This window comes from Artemia sp. Qi Xiang Cuo, chromosome 3, assembly GCF_049724085.1.
Source record: "Artemia sp. Qi Xiang Cuo chromosome 3, ASM4972408v1, whole genome shotgun sequence".
NCBI classification, from domain to species: Eukaryota; Metazoa; Arthropoda; class Branchiopoda; order Anostraca; family Artemiidae; genus Artemia; species Artemia sp. Qi Xiang Cuo.
Genome location: NC_142796.1, coordinates 26550666 through 26573492, shown reverse-complemented (window position 1 = coordinate 26573492; position 22827 = coordinate 26550666). Strand labels below are relative to the sequence as shown.

At 32.6% G+C, this 22827-nt stretch overlaps 1 protein-coding gene and 4 non-coding genes across 10 annotated transcripts in view; 4 read left to right on the top strand and 1 right to left on the bottom strand.

The window, feature by feature from the left end:
• The first annotated feature begins 6711 nt into the window (after positions 1 to 6711).
• On the top strand, positions 6712 to 6784 carry TRNAK-UUU (transfer RNA lysine (anticodon UUU)). Its single transcript has one exon. It is a non-coding gene; the product is annotated as a tRNA-Lys (tRNA).
• A 235-nt stretch (positions 6785 to 7019) lies between these two features.
• On the top strand, positions 7020 to 7092 carry TRNAK-UUU (transfer RNA lysine (anticodon UUU)). Its single transcript has one exon. It is a non-coding gene; the product is annotated as a tRNA-Lys (tRNA).
• A 580-nt stretch (positions 7093 to 7672) lies between these two features.
• TRNAK-UUU (transfer RNA lysine (anticodon UUU)) lies at positions 7673 to 7745 on the top strand. The gene has a single exon. It is a non-coding gene; the product is annotated as a tRNA-Lys (tRNA).
• A 2463-nt stretch (positions 7746 to 10208) lies between these two features.
• On the bottom strand, positions 10209 to 10281 carry TRNAK-UUU (transfer RNA lysine (anticodon UUU)). Its single transcript has one exon. It is a non-coding gene; the product is annotated as a tRNA-Lys (tRNA).
• An 11422-nt stretch (positions 10282 to 21703) lies between these two features.
• The window catches only part of CenB1A (Centaurin beta 1A), a 163418-nt gene continuing 162294 nt past the window's right edge, over positions 21704 to 22827 (top strand). For 2 of the 6 annotated variants that reach the window (XM_089085696.1, XM_089085693.1), the window contains exon 1: positions 21704 to 21722. The gene's annotated coding sequence lies outside the window, so the exon portion shown is untranslated. Of the gene's footprint in view, positions 21783 to 22827 lie in introns of all 6 variants that reach the window. The other 4 variants (XM_089085692.1, XM_089085697.1, XM_089085695.1 and 1 more) reach the window with 3 other exon arrangements.

The window sequence follows — 22827 nt, the reverse complement described above, 5'->3', positions numbered from 1 at the left end:
AAGCGTTTGTTAAATTTATGATATTTTCAGACTTGTGGTGAAAGTTATCAATTTTTATGCGTTGGATTAATAACGTTTGTTAATTTTTAATGTCAGGAGAGTAGTTCATAGTTACCTAAAAAAAACATAAATAAAGGAAAGCGTGGTTAAAAATCTGCAATATTTAAAATAAAAACGGGAATGGAAATTTAGATCTTGAAAAAGAAGAGAAGGAGGAAGAACACGTAGGAGGGTTACTACATTGAAGAGAGAGACCTATCAACAACAATTACCACGATAGATACCATTAAACCTTATTGTTGACTCAAAATTCTTTACTCATTTTTTTTAACATTCATAATAGTATCTATTTAGTTTCTCGAGTTGAATCCCAATAAGGCAATCCAAGATAAATAAAAGAATAAAAAAAAACAGATTTTGTTCTTACCGCCCTTGCCCTGGCAACCTTCTGAATAGGCTGATTTGTTCAATGTTCAAAAGTTTCAATAAGTTTTGAGGGCCGCCTTTTGGTTGCCAAGGCCACCAAACCCAGTTTTGTCTTTCTTGACCATAAAAGTTTTCTTGTAAAGCCTTTTGTACCTTGTAAAATTTCCTCTTTTTTATTGGACCTTAAGCTTTTGCCTCAGCTTTGCTTCTGTCCTTATGAGAGACATATCGCCGAAACTTTGTTTCTTTTAATTATTCAGCTAGTGGGACAAAAACTTCTTCTTTTGTCTTGACCTATCTTCTCTCATTATAAAAGACTTATCCCCGAACTTTGTTTCTTTTAATTCTTGACGCGGTGGGATAAAAACTTCTTTTCTTCCAACAATTTACCTAGTCCAGGATTTTGGTTTTCAAAGCTATAGTAGGCATTAATGATCACCCTTGTTTCTTTTAATTGTTCAGGTGGTGGGATAAACGTTTTTTCTTTTGCCTCGGCTTGTCTTTTTTCATTATGAAAGACATATCACCGAACCTTTGTTTCTTTTAACCGTTTAGGCGATGGGACAGCAACTTCTTTTTCTTCCATATATATATATATATATATATATATATATATTATATATATATATATATATATATATATATATATATATATATATATATATATATATATATATATATATATATATATATATATATATATATATATATATATATATATATATATATATATAGTACCCGTAGCTCAGCGGCTTCACCACAGGGCCCTAGCACTCGGCACGTGGCAGACTTCTGTCTATAGATTCTCGCTGTCGCTTGTCTTCTAAACGCAGACAATTTGAGCCTTTTCTTGATACTTTACTAAATATCTACCTTACCTCTTACTCGGCATTCCATAGCTTTCTACCTTTCTAATTCCTCACATACCTATTTTTTTCTTTCCTAATAGATTTATCTACATTTGTCCTAATCAATTATTACAGCTAAAGTTCGTTCTTTACCATGATTTAAATACGTCAATTTCCTTTTCAAATGAGCCATTAAACATCTCTCTACGGATGATTTTGGAGTACCGACCAAGATGAGAAGAAAAGAAAAACAGGAAACAAGATGCTGTATATGCTGAATATCGTGGTTTCAGCCATTTTTCTTGACTTTCAAGCCAATATATTTTCCTTGTTGTTCAAGCCAAGGGACAGTAAGTTTGCTATATAGGGTATTCGGAAAAAGTCATGTAAAATTTGTACTCAGTTTTGCAAGGACATTGTTCTTGTTTAATTATTATCGGCTAGATTTTCTTGTCGAATTGTAAGTGTGTTGCAACATCACGCATGTGACATGATGATTTATTTTAATACTTCATTGGCTAGAGTTGTTCCTTATTAAATTTCGTGTAAACATGATTTTATATTAGAAGTAACTTTTTTAATTGCAAAAGCTTTTTAACCCCATCAATTTCCTTTAAAATGAGCCATTGAACAACTCTCTATGATGCTCCAGAGCCAAGCTATCTGTGGAAAAGAAAAAAGCAAAAAAAGATACACTCGATGCAGAATATCGTAGTAGCTGGTTCTTAATTTTCAAGCCAATATATTTCCCTTATTATTCCAGCCAAGGAACTGCTAGTTTCCCACTTAGTGGTTTCGGACAAGACGATTCTAATAGTGTAGTTCTTTTTAGGAGTTATAGGCTATTCGCCTCTTACTAGGTTGCTAGCCACTGCTGTAACCCGGATTGTCGACAAATAAGCGTGTATAAATATTGCATTTACTTATTACGTCATATATGGTTATAACATAACCTGTACGATTATAACGTCATTCATCAAGCTTGTACACGAAAATGCAGTTTTGTTGTCAAAATTGAGTCTATTTTAGGAACTAGTTTATTTTTAATTACAAAAGGCACTAGAAGTAGCAATTTTCATTAAAATGAGCAATTATACAAGCTCTTTATGATTTTCTAGTAGATAGCTAGCTGAGGAGAAAAAAAAATCGGAAAACAAAAAAGATGCCTTATATGCAGAATATCGTGGTTGTAGCCCCTTTTCTCGATTTTCAAACCAAAATATTTTTTCTTGTTGTTCAAGCCAAGGGACTTTAAGTTTCATATGTAGGGGATTTCGGACAAGGCGGTTTTAATAGTGTACTTCTGGTTTTGATCTGACTCAATTTTTACTATGGGGTGTGGTCGTCTCTTACTAGGCTGATAGCTACCGCTGCAGCCTGGATTACAAACAGAAAAAAACCTGCGGCTTTTTCTTCTTTGGCATAGTATGAGACGATCCTCAAAGAATCAGGCAGCTAACTAAGTCCATAATTTGATCTTTAAAGTAAACTTCATTAATCAGATATTTTTATATATCCTACATGGTCTAGAGGTTGGGATAGCTGGCTCTCACCCAGTTGGCTGGAGTTCAATTCCCGGTATGGGAGATTTTTACTTACGGTGGTTTCTTAAGGAATATAATGAAAATAAACATGCATAATGATATATTTTTATTACTTCAGTTACTATGGACTACAGTGCGTTCCTTAATGTAACTTTAACACAAACTTCATTAATCAGATATTTTAATATATCCTACATGGTCTAGTGGTTGGTATAAATGGCTATCATCCAGTTGGCTTGAGTTCGATTCCCAGTATGGAATTTTGTTATTTATAATGATTTCTTAAGGAATATAATTAAAATAACCATCTATATAATGATTCCTCTCATTACTTCAGTTACCATGGGCTACAGTTCGTTCCTTAATGTAGTTTGCATTCAAACCTGTAAGCTTAATCACGTAGCTAGTTTATTTTATCTTACAAAAAACAATTGAATTATAAAATTTTCAGGTACTTTTCTAGTTTGAATTAAAACGTTAAAATAATTGCTCAGGCACTATAAATATGTTTGCAGTTTACATAATAACTTTAGCGATTCTGCACTGAACTTAAAGATTTTCAACTTTTTTTTCATGTCTTATAAAGAAATTGCTAATACTTAGAAGAAAAGAGATTCGGTAATGATGTTTTTCTAACAACGATTTCTACTAAAGTTGAAACTTTTGGTGTTCTTTTTTTAAGGTTTTTGAATTGTTTTAGTCCCTTGTTAAAACATAAACAAATCGCCAATGGGACCCAGGTTCTATATATATAAATAAGCTTCAAATTTTTATCTTTCGTTTCTAAGGTTTTTGAATTGTTTTAATCCCTTGTCAAAGTAGAGAATCATCATTTGTAATAATTGTAAATTTCCGTTTTTTGGCCCTTCCTACTGGCATTATGTAACTGGTTACGTTCAAAAAGGTTTTCTATTTTAAGATTTTTGGATTGTTGTAATCTCTTGGTAAAATATAAACAAATATTTTTGCAATTATTTGCTTTTTACGCAATTTGATGTTTTTTAATAATGCAGTCTTTTCAAAAATATTTGACTATTGAGGCTAGTCCGATTCCTAACAACGCTATGTACTAAGCTTCAAACTTTTGGTTTTTTTTCAATGTTTTTTAATTATTGTAACGTCCTGTCAAAATATAGAATCTTCATTTGTAATAATTGTATATTTTCCTTTTTTTTGCCTTCCTACTGACATAATATAACTGGTTGCGTTCAAACCTAAGTTTAATCACGTAGCAAGTTGTTTTTATCTAACAAAAAAATAAATTAATTTTAAAGTTCTGAGTTATTTTTCTAGTTTGAATTAAAACATTAAAATTATTGCTCAGGCACCGCGAATATTTCCTATTTACGTCATAGTTATGACGTCATAATCAATGTCATCAGAATTAACGTCATAATATAGTGTTTTTCTATTCATGCTATAGTTCTAATAAAACTATGACCATATAGATATTTTATATGATCAAGTACTATATGCTAAAGTTAACAATTCTGCTGCTACGGGATAAAGTTCATTCTTTAACATAATTATAACTGAAGTCCGAAAAACTTACTATTAGTAAGAATCACGAGTCCCCGAAGAAAAAAATCCTAAAAATGGATGATTATTTTATGTAATAACAGGAAGGAGAAATTGAATTCATGCCAGAATGGCCTTATTCAATTTACATTGCTGATTTGACTCCTCATGACACCTCAAACATTTCGTGGGGGATCACATCGAACCCTAAATGAGGTCAACGGTTAGATCAGCAGCAACAGTGAGAATAACAACGAGTCTCAGAAGAAAAAAACTTATTAAATGGATGATTCTTTGATGCATTAACAGGAAGGAAGAATTGAATTCACAACAGAATTTCTTAATTAAATTGAAATTTCTGATTTGACAACTCATGACTTTAAACTGAAGAATAACACCATGGTTATGGTAATACATAATTAGATAATCGAACACATAAAAGCCTATCGCGTCATGAGTGCCGAATACCAGGCGAAACCCGTGCTCCCAGTACTTACAATTATGTTGACTGGCTGTATCTTCTAAATTCTTGGTAATTTTGAAAATTCCTTCCATTTCACATAACCCTAATTCATGTTTGATGCCTTCTCTCTTCCCTTACTTTCCACTTATTCTCATAGGTTTAATAACTCAAGAATCTCGCAAACAAACACCTCGTCTGTTCTACCAAGCTAAAAACTATTCACAAATATTTCTAGCTATCTCTCTATCCTCCCTTCTTCTACATCTTCTACTATTTCTCAAGGTATTTTCCCTAAAATTGTTTTATTTATCTTCAACATTATAATAGGCCTATTGCAGACTCTAGAGATTCATATTCATAGTATCATAGAGGGTGTAACCATAATCAACAACAACACTACTATAAACTGATCCTGCCAGTATTTCATTTACAAATTAAGACTATAGAAGGCCAGGTATTTTCCCTTTTTTGGTAAGATTTCTTGAAATATTGTAGATACTTCCTTTTGAAAACCTGAATACACATTAATTTACCTTTCATTTGATCAATCCCCTCAACATTTATTGACTCAACATCCCCCTTATTCATTATTTCCTTAAGTTAGACCCTAATAGCCTTAGCCTCAGTAGTTGTACGAGTGATAGCGGTGTTAGTAATAGCAGTTGTAGTACTTGTAGTATGGAAATAGTGCATACTACTCCTACATAGGTAACTCTATCGTAAAACCGACTGTTTTTGGTCCATTCGAAACTTTGTAATAATTTGTTTCATTCTACTAACATTAAATGTTTTCAAACAAATTAATATGATTAGGAAATTTTTTATAATTTTTTAGCTTAGCTCCTTAGTAGCCTACCACTCCAGCTCAAACAGTGCAGCACTATTAAAACCGATAAGAATCCCAAAGTAAGTGCATCTACAAAAGCTGCTTAGATTTATGGCCTTACAGCCATGACTGATGGCCGAAAGTTCGATTACTATGGATCTCCAACAGCGTATGCAAAGAAAGAAATAGGAATAAACGTTTTCGGTCAAAATTAAGCCAATGGTCATTTTTTTATTGCTGGGATCAAACAACAAAGAAAGATGTATAGATCGTAAAGAAAACGCCTCATGCAGGTCACGAATTCGAAAAAAATTGTGAACAGCCTTAATTTTTTCAAAATGTTCCGTGATTGACGTCATATTTATGAGTAAGTTTCAAGATCATACATACGTCACATTTGCCTCATCAGTGGTTGTATCGTTTTAATGTCTATGATGCATGCAAATAATATGTTAAGTAAGATTTTTTTCAATAATTGTTTATATCATTTTCTTATTCACGAGCAATACTTCTATTATTTAATATTTTATTACTTAAAAAATCTGAGGAAATCCAAGCTCAAAATTCAGCTTCTCATATCTACTTTTCTTTTTTTTTGTTGAAGAATTTGTTGATGATTATATTTTTTGTGAATTACTTGAAATTAATGATAATCATATATTGTTTATTCATTAACTATTGATAAGCTCAGTCGGAAGAGCATGATACTTTTAATCTCGGGGTCGTTGGATCGAGCCCAATGTTGGGCGTATTTTTACCAATTGAAAATTCCTCGTTCTTTAAGCGAAAGCAAGGTCTTATGAATTGTTTAATTCAATTTTTTCCTGCATTATTTTGTTCATAATATGTTTACGTTAGATTTATTTTCAATAATTGTTTACATCATTTTCTTATTCACGAGCAATACTTCTATGAGTTTTCATATTTTATTACTTAAAAAAAATAAGCGGAAATCCGAGCTAAAAATTCAGCTTCCCATATCTTCTTTTCTTTTTTTTGTTGATGAATTCGTTGATGATTGTTTTGTTTGTGAATTACTTGAAATTAAGGATAATCATATATTATTTATTCATTAACTATTGATACGCTCAGCTAGCTCAGTCGGTAGACCATGAGACTTTTAATCTCAGGGTTGTGGGTTTGAGCCCCACGCTGGGTCTATTTTTACCAATTGAAAATTTCTCATTCTTTAATCAAAAGCAAGGTCCACTGAATTGTTTAATTTGTTTTTTTTTCTTGCTTATTTTGTTCATAATATGTTTACGTGAGAATTTTTTTCAATAATTATTTATATCATTTTCTTTATTCATTTCGAATTTGTTGATGATTGTTTGATTGTGAATTACTTGAAATTAATGATAATCATTTATTATTTATTCATTAATTATTGATAAGCTCAGCTAGCTCAGTCGGTAGAGCATAAAATTTTTAATCTTAAGGTCGGGGGTTCGAACCCCACGCTGGGCATATTTTTACCAATTGAAAATTTCTCATTCTGTTAGCAAAAGCAAGATCTACTGAATTGTTTAATTCGTTTTTAATTCGTTATTTTGTCCATAGTATGTTTACGTAAGATTTTTTTCAATAATTGTTTATATATTTTCTTATTCACGAGCAATACTTGTATTATTTGTAATATTGTATTACTTAAAAAATAAGAGGAAATCCGAGTTAAGAAATCAATTTCTCATATCTTCTTTGATTTTTTTGATGAATTTGTTGATGATTATTTTGTTTGTGAATTACTTGAAATTAATGATAATCATATATTATTTATTCATTTTTTCCTGCCTTATTTTTTTCATAATATGTTTACGCAAGATTTTTTTCAATAGTTGCGCATATCATTTTCTTATTCACGAGCAATACTTCCATTATTTGTAATATTTGATTACTTAAGAAAATAACAGGAAATCCGAGCTCAAAATTCAGATTCTAATATCTTCTTTTCTTTTTATTGCTGATGAATTTGTTGATGATTGTTTTGTTTGTGAATGACTTGAAATTAATGATAATCATATATTATTTATTCATTAAGCATTATTAAGCCCAGCTAGCTCAGTCGATAGAGTATGGGACTTTTAATCTCAGGGTCGTGGGTTCAAGCCCCACGCTGGGCGTATTTTTACCTATTGAAAATTTCTCATTCTGTAAGCAAAAGCACGGTCTACTAAATTGTTTAATTAATTTTTTTACTGCCTAATTTTGTTCATAATATGTTTGCGTAAGATTTTTTTTCAATTTCAGAGCATTGGACTTTTAATCTTAGGGTCGTGGCTTTTGGTCCCACACTGGGCATATTTTTACCAATTGAAAATTTCTCATCCTGTGAGCAAAAGCAAGATCTACTGAAATATTTAATTTGTTTTTTTTTCATACCTTTTTTAGGTCATGCCTTATTTTGTTCATAATATGTTTATGTAAGATTTTTTTCAATAATTGTTCATATCATTTTTCTTATTCACGAATGAATGATATTAAGCCAAACTGGCCTGCAATGACAAAAAAAGCAACAAAGAGAAAAATCTCAGTGAAAAAAAAAACAACAAACGAGACTTCGGCCAGTGGAGAGAAAAGAAACGAAAAATGTACAACAACGCAGATATTTCGCCTATATCCAAACAAGGCGTCTTCAGCACGAAAGAAACACAAGAGGAACAAGATAAAAAAAACTAAATCTATAAAACCAAGAAAACTACCACCAAAAAAATATATTCATTAAAAGGGTTTCTCTTTTTTGTTCAGAAACTACGTGATTTAAAGCCAATAGGCTTAATTTGTTTTTAATTTTCATTCATTTTCACTTCCAAAATGGGTACATATTTTAAATGATTTTGGAATCACTGATTCCTTCTTGCAATTTTTTAAGAAAGTTTGTTGATTTAACAATTTTGCATGTTTTTTAACCAAAGACAAATAATAATTGACAGAAGTGGCTAATTGTTGCCCGTACAATTGACGAATGAAAGATCTTAAGCCGAACTGGCCAGCCATGATAAAAAAAACAACAAAAAGAAAAATCTCAGTAAAAAAAAACGAGACTGCGGCCAGTGGAGAGAAAAGAAACGAAAAATGTAAAACAACGCAGAAATTTCGCCTGTATTCAAACAAGGGTTATTCAGCACGAAAGAAACACAAGAAGAACAAGATAAAAAAAACAAGCTAAAACTAAAAAAACAATAAAACCACCACCAAAAAAAATATTCCTTAAAAGGGTTTCTCTTTTTTGTTCAGAAACTACGCGATTTAAAGCCATTAGGCTTTAATTTGTTTTTTAATTTTGATTCATTTTCAATTTCAAAATGGGTACATATTTTAAAAGATTTCGGAATCACTGTTTCCTTCTTGCAATTTTTTAAGAAAGTTTGTTGAGTTAACAAATTTGCATGTTTTTTAACCAAAACATGCTCGGCTTAAGATCTTTCATTCGTCAATTGTACGGGCAACAATTAGCCGATTCTGTCAATTATTATTTGCCTTTGGGTTAAAAAACATACAAATTTGTTAAATCACAAAAATTTGCTGAAAAATTGCAAGAAGGAATCAGTGGTTCCGAAATCTTTTAAGATATGTACCCATTTTGGAAGTGAAAATGATTCAAAATTAAAAAACAAATTAAGCCTAATGGCTTTAAATCACGTAGTTTCTGAACAAAAAAGAGAAACCCTTTTAAGGAATATTTTTGTTGGTGGTGGTTTTATTGTTTTTTTATTTTTAGCTTGTTTTTTTTATCTTGTTCTTCTTGTGTTTCTTTCGTGCTGAAGACCCCTTGTTTGAATACAGGCGAAATATCTGCGTTGTTTTACATTTTTTGTTTCTTTTCTCTCCACTGGCCGCAGTCTCGTTTTTTTTTTTTTTTACTGATATTTTCCTCTTTAGTGTTTTTTTTTCATGGCTGGCCAGTTCAGCATAAGATCTTTCATTCGTCAACTGTACGGGCATCAATTAGCCACTTCTGTCAATTATTATTTGTCTTTGGTTAGAAAACATGCAAATTTGCTAAATCAACAAACTTTCTCAGGAATCAGTGATCTCAAGGAATCAGTGATTCCGAAATCTTTTAAAATATGTACCCATTTCAGAAGTGATATTCACGAGCAATACTTCTATTATTTTTAATATTTCATTACTTAAAAAATAAGAGGAAATCTAAATAATAGTATATCATTATTATTTAATCATAGTATTATTTAACAATAAAAGTATTAATAGTATTAATGGTAATATAATAATAATAATAATAATAATAATAATAATAATAATAATAATAATCATAATAATAATAATAATAATAATAATAATAATAATAATAATAATAATAATAATAATAGTAATAATAGTATTAATAATAGTGTTATTTTATAATAGTAGTAATAATAGTATATTATTATTTAGAAATACATATATATTTCTAAATACTAAAAGTATTGCTCGTGGATAACAAAATGATATTAACAATAATTGAAAAAAAAATCTTACGCAAACATATTATGAACAAAATAGGGCAGGAAAAAAATAGTATAAACAATTTAGTAGACTTTGCTTTTGCTTATAGAATAAGAAATTTTCAATTGGTAAAAATACGTCCAGCATGGGGCTTGAACCCCCGACCCTGAGATTAAAAGTCTCATGCTCTACAGACTGAGCTAGCAGGGCTTATTTTTACCAATTGAAAATGTCTCATTCTGTAAGTAAAATCAAGGACTACTGAATTGTTTAATTCGCTTTTTTCCTGCCTCATTTTGTTCCTAATATGTTTACGTAAGATTTTTTTCCCAATAATTGTTTATATCCTTTTCGAGCAATAATTCTATTATTTGTAATATTTTCGTACGTTCAAAAATAAGGTGAAATCTGAGCTCAAATTCAGGCTCTCATATCTTCTTTTCTTTTTTTGTCTATGAATTTGTTGATGATTTTTTTATTTGTGAATAACTTGAAATTAATGGTAATCATATATTATTTATTCATTAATTATTGGTAAGCACAGCTAGCTCAGTTGGTAAAACATGAGACTCTTAATTTTGGGGTCGTGGATTCGAGCCCCATGCTGGGTGTATTTGTACCAATTGAAAATGTCTCATTCTGTAAGCAAAATCAAGGTCTACTGAATTGTTGAATGTGTTTTTTTCCTGCCCTATTTTGTTCATAATACATTTACGTAAGATTTTTCCCAATAATTGCTTTATATCATTTTCTTATTCACAAGCAATACTTCTATTATTTGTGATATTTTATTACTTGAAAAAATAAGGGAAAATCCGAGTTCAAAATTCAGCTTCTCATGCCTTATTTTGTTCATAATATATTTACATAAGATATTTTTCAATAATTGTTTATATCATTTTCGTATTCACGAGCAATACTTCTATTTTTTGTAATATTTTATTGCTTAAAAAAGTAAGAGGAAATCTGAGCTCAAAATTAAGCTTCTCATATCTTTTTTTCTTTTATTTTTGGATGAATTTGTTGATGATTGTTTTGTTTGTGAATTACTTGAAATTAATGATAATCATATGTTATTTATTCATTAAGTATTGATAAGCCTAACTAAACTAAAGATTTACACTTGGTTGGGAAAATAAGTCATGAGATATTTAATATACCTCAATAGCTGCCCCCAATGTAAAGATTGATATAAAGTTAAAAATTGCACCGTCCAATTTTGTTTTTCGAAAATTAGTTGGCACTGCACCCGATGTAACATTGTCTCTCACCTTGGCAATACTTCATGTACGAAAACAACAAGTTATGAGTTCTGTTGCCTTGTCAATTGAAAAATTAAGAGCTATTGGAAATAGTATCAAATTGTTCGTTCCACATTCAATCACGAATCAATAACATATTACTGCGGGTAAATGTACCTACACTGATTCATCATTTATCAATGATGAAATTCCTTCAAAACGTGATTTTGCCTTTGTAAAAGTTGCTAGTGCACTTGGATCATGGACAAATTCTCCACATAAATTTGAAATGTTTGGTTTTTCATTTCTTGTATGTAAAGTAAATGGAATTTCACACTACAATAAAATGAATTGACAATGCAATCCCTAGATCAAGGTTCACAATTATTTGAAAATGGTATAACTGAAAAAAGGTTTGCGAAAATTTGTGGTATCATTTTGTTGGATTTGTCCGGTACTCAAGACATGACTATTGTCTGAAGAGGTACAGTGTGTTTCGAGTGTTCCTTTGCCAGACCATTGGAGGAGAGTATTGCATTAATGTCGCTAATTTGAGACCAATTGGTAAATTACCCCTGATGGCAGTGTTCTATTAGACTTGGCACCATGAGCACAAATTAAATAATTAATGTACTCAATTTGGATCCTTACATATCCTAAAATAAATCCTATTGCATACTCTCAGATTTAATCGATAATATTTAAAGTGTTAACAATACCCTTATCATTGTTAACAATAACCCATCACTTGTAAAGACGGGGAATGGCTATGCATTTTTCAGACAACAACAAAATATTGAATTTTCGGTTCTCTGGGCCTACCGTATACAATCTACATGCTTCACATTAAAAATTTTCTTGAGAAAAGTGGAAAATCTATTATTCAAAGTCGGAAGTGAGTATAAGATTTATCAATCAAAAGCTGTGATTTTCATGTACTATTTTATTTTGTTGTCCGATGTTCCCGAGATACTTACATTGAATTTCTCAATATTTATGGTGACGATCCTCGATTGAACAGATTTCTAGTCGAAAATACGCTTTCCTACTTGTACTGTTAATATTCTGATGCCCTAAGAGTGAAATGTCTTTAACATTTTTGTAAATTTGTTTATTAATAAAATTTGTAGGTACAAAACACTTTGTGTCCCTTAGATTTCTTCTTCTATGTATAGGTAATCGTTGGAAACGATGAGTGGCAGCAGCTCGTCAGGATTCAACTTGTATTCACCTTGGCATGCAAAGTCAGGTTCACATTTTCTGCAATATATTGGATCTTCATTTTTATTATATCTCTTCGTAAGGTTAATAATACTATTCTGATTCATATTTTAAAATTCACGTGTTTCAATTTGATTATTTGAAGCAATGTCACACACAAAATTCTCATATGAAGAATCACTTTCTGTAACAACCAAATTAAAGTCTGTGCATTTATAATCATAGTAACCTCTATCTTCACAGAGATGCCGTAAAAACCACACTCTTTTGTTATTCCAGCAATTGAAGCGTAGACCAGGTTCTTCTTCCCAAAACAATGTAAAACTACAGCGATACCTGTCCCTTAAAAATAAACTGAAATCACATTTAGGGGTTTTTACAATCATACCAGGATAAGTATTTTCCCATTGATTGCATTTATCATAGTGACAATTAGAGCAAAGGAAACATTTAGTATGAAAGTCATAAAGTTCTTCAAGACTAGAATTACAGTCTTTAATTTGTACAGCATATCCTCTGTGCAATTTACACAACTTGCATTATCTACACTTTTCATTATAGTCATCAACAAAAGTATAATTCTCACAGAATGACCAGCTGTTTGGTGTAGACAAGCTAAATGGACATGTATAAAACATTTTCAATGTTGACTCTCTCACCAACAAAAAGAAACTGACTCGCGATCAATAAAATGAACGTCTTCTAGGAAGAGGGACGTCACAAAACTTGTTTAGACCCGATTTTTTTAAAATGTCGACTTATTTCTTGTTGCCTTACAAAATGGCCGTCCAGGCTATAAGTAGTGGTTAAAAGCAAAATCAAAATATTATTTTGTCTTGCTTCAATTTATATATCTATAAATTGAGTAAATGCATTTGACCCGTGACATAAAAGTTTCATAAAATAGTTCAATGATGGGGGATCATTTTTCTTTAGATCGTTAAGCATTCCTCAAGAAAATATTTCCTTTGAAGAGATAACTCTAGAAAATCATCATCTAGAATTAAACACTTTTACAACTTTACTAGATTCTGTAAGATTTTTTGTTTTTCATATCCATCTATTTTTCAATCCTAAAACTCTCACAGCTGACTTCAGACTAAGTAATATTATTTCTACTTCAAGAATATTCCTAGATGAATGGTAACCTACTAAAAAATATCTAACGATAAAAAAATATTTTCCATTTAGAAACATTTTTATTACACAATTTCAACAACAATATATCACTTACTTATTGATTCAAATTATTTTCTTCGATATATTTTATTATTGTATTTAAAGCAGCTTGGAGCCTATGTATATGTATTATGTTAAGTTTTGCTGCAAAGCAATAGCTGCTCCTCCAATTTGAATTTGCTCAATGATATCACATATCTTGCATACATATCATCCCATTCAAGGCGTAATCGAGATCCTCTTGAAGTTTCTACTGCTACATGTGGTACTCTTGTCTTTGTATCGTTGCTGCTGTTGTTATCAGCTTCACTATCAACTTCTAATAGTCTTAAGAAACCACTCATTATTACTAATATGATTTGTCAAATAAAAACATGATGATAAAAGAGTATATTCAAACTGTTCTCTCTCTGAATTCTACTCTCCTACTAATACAAATTACATTGAAAATCCAGTCTTATATTGGACCCGATAACTGTAGTATTATGTAAGTAGATCATTGCTCTAGTTTAGGGTATGAACTTTTTTGAGCCCTTATGTGTCATGACTCAAGGGTATGCAACTTGTACCCTAATCTGGCTGTTTCTTTTCTATGGTGACCTGAAGGGTCTTCTTGCTGGGCCTATTTAAATCCTTCCTATATGTGTTGCAGAAATCCATGCTATGTGTGCTACAGAAATCCTTGCTATGTGTCTTGCAGAATAGATTGAGGGAATACTACTGCTGTGCCTGCATTCAGTACTTCCGAAAATATTTATACAAAGTTTAAATTTGACATTGCAAGAACTATGTTAAATCACCCTCCGCGCTGTTTTGCTGCTCTAAGCAGCACACTCGTTTTTTCAGCTCGCAAAATATTTTGAAATAAATTTTAAATCAAATTTTTGTGCTTTCCATAACTCCCCAGCCCCATTGGCGACAACTACAGGATCTCATTTATTGTCTTGCAAATGAATATACAAAATTAAATTTCATTTCAATTAAAGAAAAATACTGACCCAGAGGCTCCTCTTCCTGAAAAAACAAGGATTATGCAAAGCGGAGAGAATGCGTCCCCCATACATGGTGAAATTGGCCGGCTCTTCTTCTTTCAAAATATTTTAATTACAGAAAAATCCTGAGAAAGAGGCTCATCTTCCTAAAAAAACATGTGACTTACTGAATAATATTTTAGTAACCAAAAAAATATTTTTTAATGTTTAAAAGGGACCCCACCCGATACTTTTGAGGGGGTGTGAGGGGCCACTGGTCTTCAGATTAATAATATATTTTTTTCAGGGTAATAATATATATTGTTCATGGTATTATCATAAGTCTTTCAAGGGGAAAATAAAATGCTATTCTTTTTTCAGGTCCCCATTGATGATTTTGATCTATTGATTGATAATCTGCTAGCTGATTTCTTTGGGAACGGAGAGACTAACATCCCACCAGTGGAAAGCACTAGTCACCGTGTAATAATTGAAGCGAAAGGGTCATGGGGGCAACTAACCTTTATTTCTGGAATAATTTCTGGTCGTTAAAATTTACCTAGTAGTATAGAGTTTCCATGCCATAATGACCAATCTGTCCCCATGTTTGGAATATTTCCTAGTTGTTAAACAATTAGCAAGCAATATGGGGTTTCCATGCTCAAACGGCAACTCTGCTCCTCTCTGTATGGAATAATTTCTGGTTGTTAAACTTTTAGGTTAAACAATTAAATTTTACCTCCAAGCGGCTACTTTGACCCCTAAAGGAATTTAGAGACTAATAATATATTCTATTTCCGCCTAATATAAATCCTTTTTCAGGATGCAATCTAAAGTGTTTCAAAGGGGAAATCAGCTGCTATTATTTTTTTGGTTCAGTTACTTGAATATTGCCTGCTCTTTGGGCCTATATTGACGGTACGGACACCCAAGCATTGTTACCATTGACACAATTCTGTGATAGCGTCTTTGTCACGACAGGCCCCATGAAAATTGAACTGGATGGGGGTTTAAGTGCGGGGTGAACACTATTAATATAGCTTCCCCCAATTTTGATGTAGATGTACTTGTGAGGAATCTCGGTCTCGATCCATAATTTATAGATCGTCTGCTTGAGCAAGTGCCAGCATGCGAGGTCTAGAGGGTACTAGAAGATTTAGTACCCACCCATGACTGTGACCGTAATGAGGGGGTAGCAGGACAAAGGTGAAGTGATTCACCCCTGTATTGCCTGACTCAACTTAGCTAATTCCAACTTGCGTAATATTTATGGTTTTAGGGCTGAGTTTGGAGACCTTTTTAACACACTTACTGGTGGTAACATTCATTTTGATCTGACTGATATAGCTCACTCCTATGTGGGCAAGATTCGGGTCCGTCTTGAAAAAGAAATTTGGGAGGGGTGGACGTGACAGCATAAGAGTATCCATCACCCAGAAAAATTTCTTAAACGAACATTCCGGTGAGGTGCATCCGCATTACATACAAGTGGAGATTCAGACACTTTATCCCTACTTGAATACTTTTGAGGGTGTTTTTCAGATTCGGCTGGCAGTATTTTCAATAAAGTATATAGTTACAATAAAAAGAGCGTATTTCTAATACTCTATGTAAATAGTTACAATAAAAAGGGAGGGTTTTAGTACTTAATGAAATTAGATAGATACAATGAAAAGGCAGATGCAGAAACCTCATCCGGAGTTGCATAATAGTGAGTGTGTGTTTTTTTTTCAGATAGATAGTTTACTTAATAGAAATTTTAGATGCAAATGTTATTAAATTCAAAATGAATTATTTAAGAGGCTGGAGGGGAAAACAGGTGTAAGATATAATGCAGATTTGAGGGATTGTAAAGGTGCACGACGTTTTTTTTTCGAGAAGGGTCTAGAGTGCTTCAGTTATGACGTCCTGTTGGCAGGGCATACGCCCTTGAAGATGAAAGGTGTTTGTAAGATATATTTGGAAAAATTTGCAGCTAATGGGGATGAGGAGAGGGCAGATTTTCCTAAGTAGATTCTAACTCTTTAAAGGGACAATATCCTATAACACTTAAGGAGACAGACGTTTTTGAGAAGGTCAATGAGCATTTAAAGATTAGTTTTACAGTGTTACAGCATGACACAGAGTTTGAAGAGGGGGAACGTAAAGATAAAGATGGAGTAATATATTCAGTGAAGGCTCCATCAAGTGAATCGGTGGAACACTGGGCATGGCTTCCTTCTGAGCCTGCCACAGACCCCGATCTAATTGAAGATTTCTTCCCTATTAAGAAAGTCATTAGCGTTTCAACTGAAGGGAAAGGGTCACATTGGAGTGAATACTATTAATGTCCAATATTTTTGTCTAGATTATTTACTGATTTCAAATTAAAACATCACTTGAAGCCCTATAAGCGGCATAAATACTAATCTGTGGATACGGTTTCGGATGATAGTACCATCTTGCGATTCGAGAATCTCCACAGTTTGCTCTCCAGAGCTACAATGTGGGTTTAGATATCGAAGCCTAACTCATAGATGTGTACGATCCATCAAACTTGAATCGTGTTATAGAACATGAAGCCACTGCAGTCTCTTACGCCCATGCGCAAAGAGATGCTAGTAATAACATGCTAGTGGTAGAGGTATTTGAGACATTGGGTAGGGAAGATTTTGTAGACGCAGCTTATTAATACAGCCAATAAGTCAATTTTATGGCTGCGCAATACAAATTATGCAATGACTCTATCACAAGAAGATGAGTTGGCTATTAAAAATAAAGAAATGCGATGGGCTTACAAGGGGAAATGTGTAGAGAGTAGTTGGAAACGCCATTCGGTGATCATGATCATTTAAGTAATCCAATTTTATTCGGGGGAGAAACTTTCGTGTATGTACACAAAAATCATGTAATTTAAATGTTAAGCAACCATACTTTCTACCGGTTTACATACACAATTCTAATTATGATTTAAAATTCCTTTACCAGTGTAGTTCTTTTTCAGAACTACGCCCATCAAGGTAGATGGATCTTTTTCTTATGAAATCATATGAAAATCATATGAGAAGTTGCTGCTCTTAAAATCAAATTGAAAACAATTGAAAATTGTAACACATAATTGAACAAAATGCGTTTTTAGATTCCAATAGTTTTTTCCAAAATCACTGTCAATTAGTCAGTGTACGGAAAAGCAACGATTTTAGAAGTTCCCCTCCCCCTCAAACCGCACTTTCTAGATGATTAAATTAATTATATACTGACGTGTAAGGGTATATACCCACACGAGTACTACGGCTCCATTTAGAAGCTACGCTAGAAAAACGTGTCACCCGTCAAAGCGTTTTATGATTCACTTCACGAGCGTCAATGCACCACTGCAAACTATGAATTTGCTAAAAAAGTTAGGTCCAAGGGAGGGTGTATAAATGGTGAAGATTATTGTGAAATGAAACTATCAAGTGATGTTTTGATGTTGTTGGATATTGTCTGTAAAAACACAGATAAAATCTATGAGGAATTTGGGTTGAATTTGGGGTATTATTTTTCAACTTTTCGTCTGGTGATGGAAAGAAAAAAATTCTGATTACCGACGTGGATCACCACTTAGTTTTAGAGAGATAAATGAGGTGAGGGTATGTTTTTCATAGAGATTGTATCCTAGAAACTGACCTGACTGGTTATTGCACCGGTGAAAAGTCCTATGTGGCTTTTCTGGATATGAACTCCCTTTATCCGTTGGCAATGTCTCACTACTCTTTACCGTGTGGGAATTAAAAATAGCTGAAATATTTTTGCGATCCTTGTTCCCTGACATTACCACAGCTGATGAGAATGGACCGCAAGGATGGTTTTTTGAAATCAGTGGTGAAATACCAGTGGAACTTCATGATTCGGTAAAGGATTTTGTTTTCTCGTGCATAAATAGGCCGGGGCCTAGGGATTCACTTGAGTGCCTATAACATTTCTTTGGTAGAGTATTGGGTATGTGCATTGAACACCTTCGAAACGAAACTTATTGCCGGCCTTAATCTTAAAAATAATATTGTTGTGCACCACGTAATTTTGTAATGGATTTTGGCCAAAAGTTTCAAGGTCACAAAGATTCATAGAGCCCTCCAGTTCGATCAGACGCTATGCATGGAAATGTTTATTGATACCTTTGTCAGTAAACGCTCTGAGGCAAAAAATAAATTGAAAAAGAAATATTTAAGCTCATTTTAAATTCAGCCTTCGGTAAGATCTGAGAAAGTGTACGCCATAGGAGTCGTTGTGACGTTGTGACCGACCCAAAGGAATGTGCTCGAATGATTGCCAATCCGAATTTCACATAGTTTACTATCATAGACTCCAAAATTGTCGTTTTACATAGAAAAACGAGAAGCATAGTGTTGACGAAAAATATTGCCGCTGGTAGTATAAATTTATAAATTTCAAAAAAACTCATGTTAGAAATGTATTACAAAGTGTGTAAGCTTCAATGTTCAAGGGAGGGACAAGATCAAGTGTATTATGGAGACACTGATTCACTCCTGTTAAAAGTAAAGACAGACACTCTGTTGAATGATTTGAAAAATAATGAGCACACTAGCTCTCGAATGGAATACGCTAATTGGGGCGAGGCCATTCACCCGTAGCTCGTAAAACACCAGGCCCCAAATAAGTTATTAATTTTAAAATCCGAGACGGGGATCAACTTCATTTCCCACGGTGTGCGTGCAGGTCCAAAGGTGTACTGCGTGAAAACGCACAATGAGGAAATCAAAAAGTTTATAAGGGGTGCCTACACAATGTGTAAAGGAAAATCTCGACACGAGTTTTATAGAAACTGTGTAGAACATTATTTAGTTCCAAGAGCGAAGGTCATGGCGATTCGCTCATAAAGTTTAAAATCATCACAGTTAAAGTCAAGAAAAATGGCATGTCAGCCATTTCAGACAAATCCTAAAAAAAGTACTCCCACACGGCCATTACCTTAGTTCAGATCGAGATGTATGTGTAGAGTATAGACAGCGTTTCCGTCTGGACAAAATTCAATACTTAGTGGGAGGAGGGTCCGTTTTTCCAACAGTTAGTCTCCAACTCACCATTTTTTTTATCATTATTCTTTTACATAGTGTTTTGCACAAGGCGTAATCTTTGTTGTTGTTCTTGTTTATAAAATACGAGTGTTTTTGTTTTCTATATCTTTAAATAACATGTGTTTGATATTATACTATTATTTTTTCTTCTTGCCCCACGCTGACGAGGCTCAGCCTTCGGCCGCTGCAATGGCAACCGCACCTTTCGGCCACCTCGTCCGAGCGTCCTCCAGGGAGGGAGCCCTTTTCTAAGTGAATTTTTAATGTTCAAGTGTTAATAAGTGCCTATTTTATATTGTTTAATGCCCAAGTACTTATGTCATGTTGTTTTCAAAATATGTAGTGGGTTTGCTTGCATTAAAGGAAACCAGTATTTTTTTTTATCTTTTTGAACATAGATATTTGTTCAACAGATTGAGGGTAGGTTCAGTTAGTTATGAATGTGCATTGTCAGTTTAATATACATATACAGATATTTAGTAATCAAAATTTTACTATTATTCGATTTATTAAAGTTATAAAAGTAAAAACATATATATGTTTTTCAGTAAAGCACAAATTATGTTCTGGCTTTTTGAAGCCATAGGGATTTTGAGCCCAACTTATATTAATTTCTTTTCGTTTTAAGTTTGACTCGGTTATTTATTGTAATTTCTGTTCGTTTTGTGTTTCATTTATTTATCGATGCCGATTTGTGGTAGTTTCACGCTTGGTAGATTATTTGATTTAGTTTTGCTCATTTTTGGTTTAATGGAGTTCTTTACTTTTCTTTGAAAAACTTATTTTATGGAAATTTTTTTTTAATTAATTTATAATCACGGCCCTCATCGATCCTTGTCTAATCTTAGTCCTCTGGAAGTTCATCACGGTAAAAATACACTTGAGATTTTTCTTAAACAATATTCTAATGAAAGTCCAAGTAAAAAAAAATAACTTCAATGTTGGTTTTACAGTTCGAATCAATCGAACTAGTAATATTTTAGAATATTTTACTTGTGGTCAACTGAACTTTTAAAGTGTCAAAGGTCTTAGACACTAAACCTGTAACGTATTCTTTGCGGGATATGAAAAATGAAGATATTCTTGTTGGTTTTTATGAGTATGAATTACAAAAAGAAAAAAAACGATGAAATGTATCAGATTGAAAAGGTATTAAAGGATTGAAATGAATCTTGATAATTATGTGGTCGTCATCTTTGTTGAGCTTTTATAGAATCGGAAAGATATAAAATGGAGGTTAGGGTTTTAAGATCATTCTAGACTCGCGCTAGTTTAAAATAGAAAATAGAATGACTGTGAGAATAATCTTTCCATAAGATTAACCATGATTGGTTTTCGTCTAAAATTGTTACATAATATTTGAGTACCAGGATGTTTTGAAATTCAATTATGTTACCGCTTTCCTTTCCTTGGGAAAGAAAACTATTTTAATAGCATTTGGTTTTATAAGAAATCTAATATTTGTTCATTTTTTCAAATATATCTTATTTTACTTTTAAAGTGATTCATGATTCTTTCAAAAATAAAGGTCGCAGTGGGAATTTGTAAACTAGTCTATCCTGGATTGCTTTTGAACCTTGCATTATTTTTTAAATTCAATCCTGATTTTTTTGCTTCTACAATATGTTTATAAAATTAGGCCCTCTGTGTTTCAGTAATAAGACTTCTATTTTCTCAGAAAAAAACAACAAAAGTTTTAGGAATAATATTCAATATAATCAAAATATGATATTGATAGAAATTTTAAAAGCAAATGCAACTCAGTTTTACAATGAATTTTATTGAAAAACTCTATTGAAAGTTTTAATAACTGCTATTGGAAGTTTTTTTTAGAGTCTATTAAAAGTTTTATTGAAAACTACTTTTATTTTCTTTATCTTTACGGCTAAAAACTCACAAATCTATTTCCATCGCTGGAAAGTAAGGGCAACGCTGGTTGACTGAAGAAAGGTACCAAACAATCCAAAGATTGACTTTCTCCAGTGACTGAAATTTGACTTTCATTTACTCACCTGCGTACTAGTCTGTTTTTATACCCCTGAGTACTCGCAAATAACATTCATAACCTATACCCAACATAAAATATGCAATATTAGAATAAAAATGGTGGGCTACCATATAGTATTTGTCACTTTGACAATATGGCCCTCTTCTAAAATTACCAGATGTAGGCGTAGCCCCAAATAACACTTCTCCATTACTTGATAATTTTTGAGATATTCAGAAATGAGGCAGGTCTACAAAAACAAGTATAGCCTACTATTAGATTCCTCAATTCAACTCAATTCAACATGGTATTCATTGCTCAAGCTCCTATCTTGACTCTCTGGTAAATTTGCAGTGGGCCATATAATTTAGCTAGGATGAAATTGAAAATGTCATGCATGGGCGCCCAAATGGGGGGCAGGGGGGTGGCTCCCGCCCCCACTGGCTGAATGACGCTGCCTTATTTTTATATTTTTTTTCTGAGATTTCTATTATATAGCATTAAAAGTGCCAATTAGACGAGGTTTGCCCCCCTCCCTGGAATTCAGCTTATGGGCACCCATGGTCATATGATGCCTTTTTTATGGTCTTTCTTAATTCAAGAATTGCTTTTGGGCTAATTGCATCTTCAGCCCTTAAAGGCAAGGCTGTACCCAGGAAGGGAGGAGCCTAAAAAAATGTTTGTCTGGCTTGTAAAGACAACAAAAATGGATATAAATAAATTTTGGTCAATATCTACCAAATCATATTATTTAGTTAGGACTAAAGTGAATACACCATTCAATGCCTTTTTTTATGCTTATTAAAACTATGATAAGAATTTACATTAGAAATGAATTAAAGCCCCCCCCCCCCTATATAGGGACCTTCAGGGTTAGGTTAGGGGATTGATAACCTATAGAGGGGGGGGGGCTGATTTTAGTTTCTGATATTAATTCTTAATATATTCGCAATCAAAATAAAAAGGCATCAACTAGTGTATTCAATTTATTCCTAACTCAATAATATGATTTGGTAGATATTGACCTAAATTTCGATGTTTTTTTAGTTTTTTTTTGTGTAACTCCCCCCTCCCAAAAAAAAAGGTAAAATTCTGGGCCT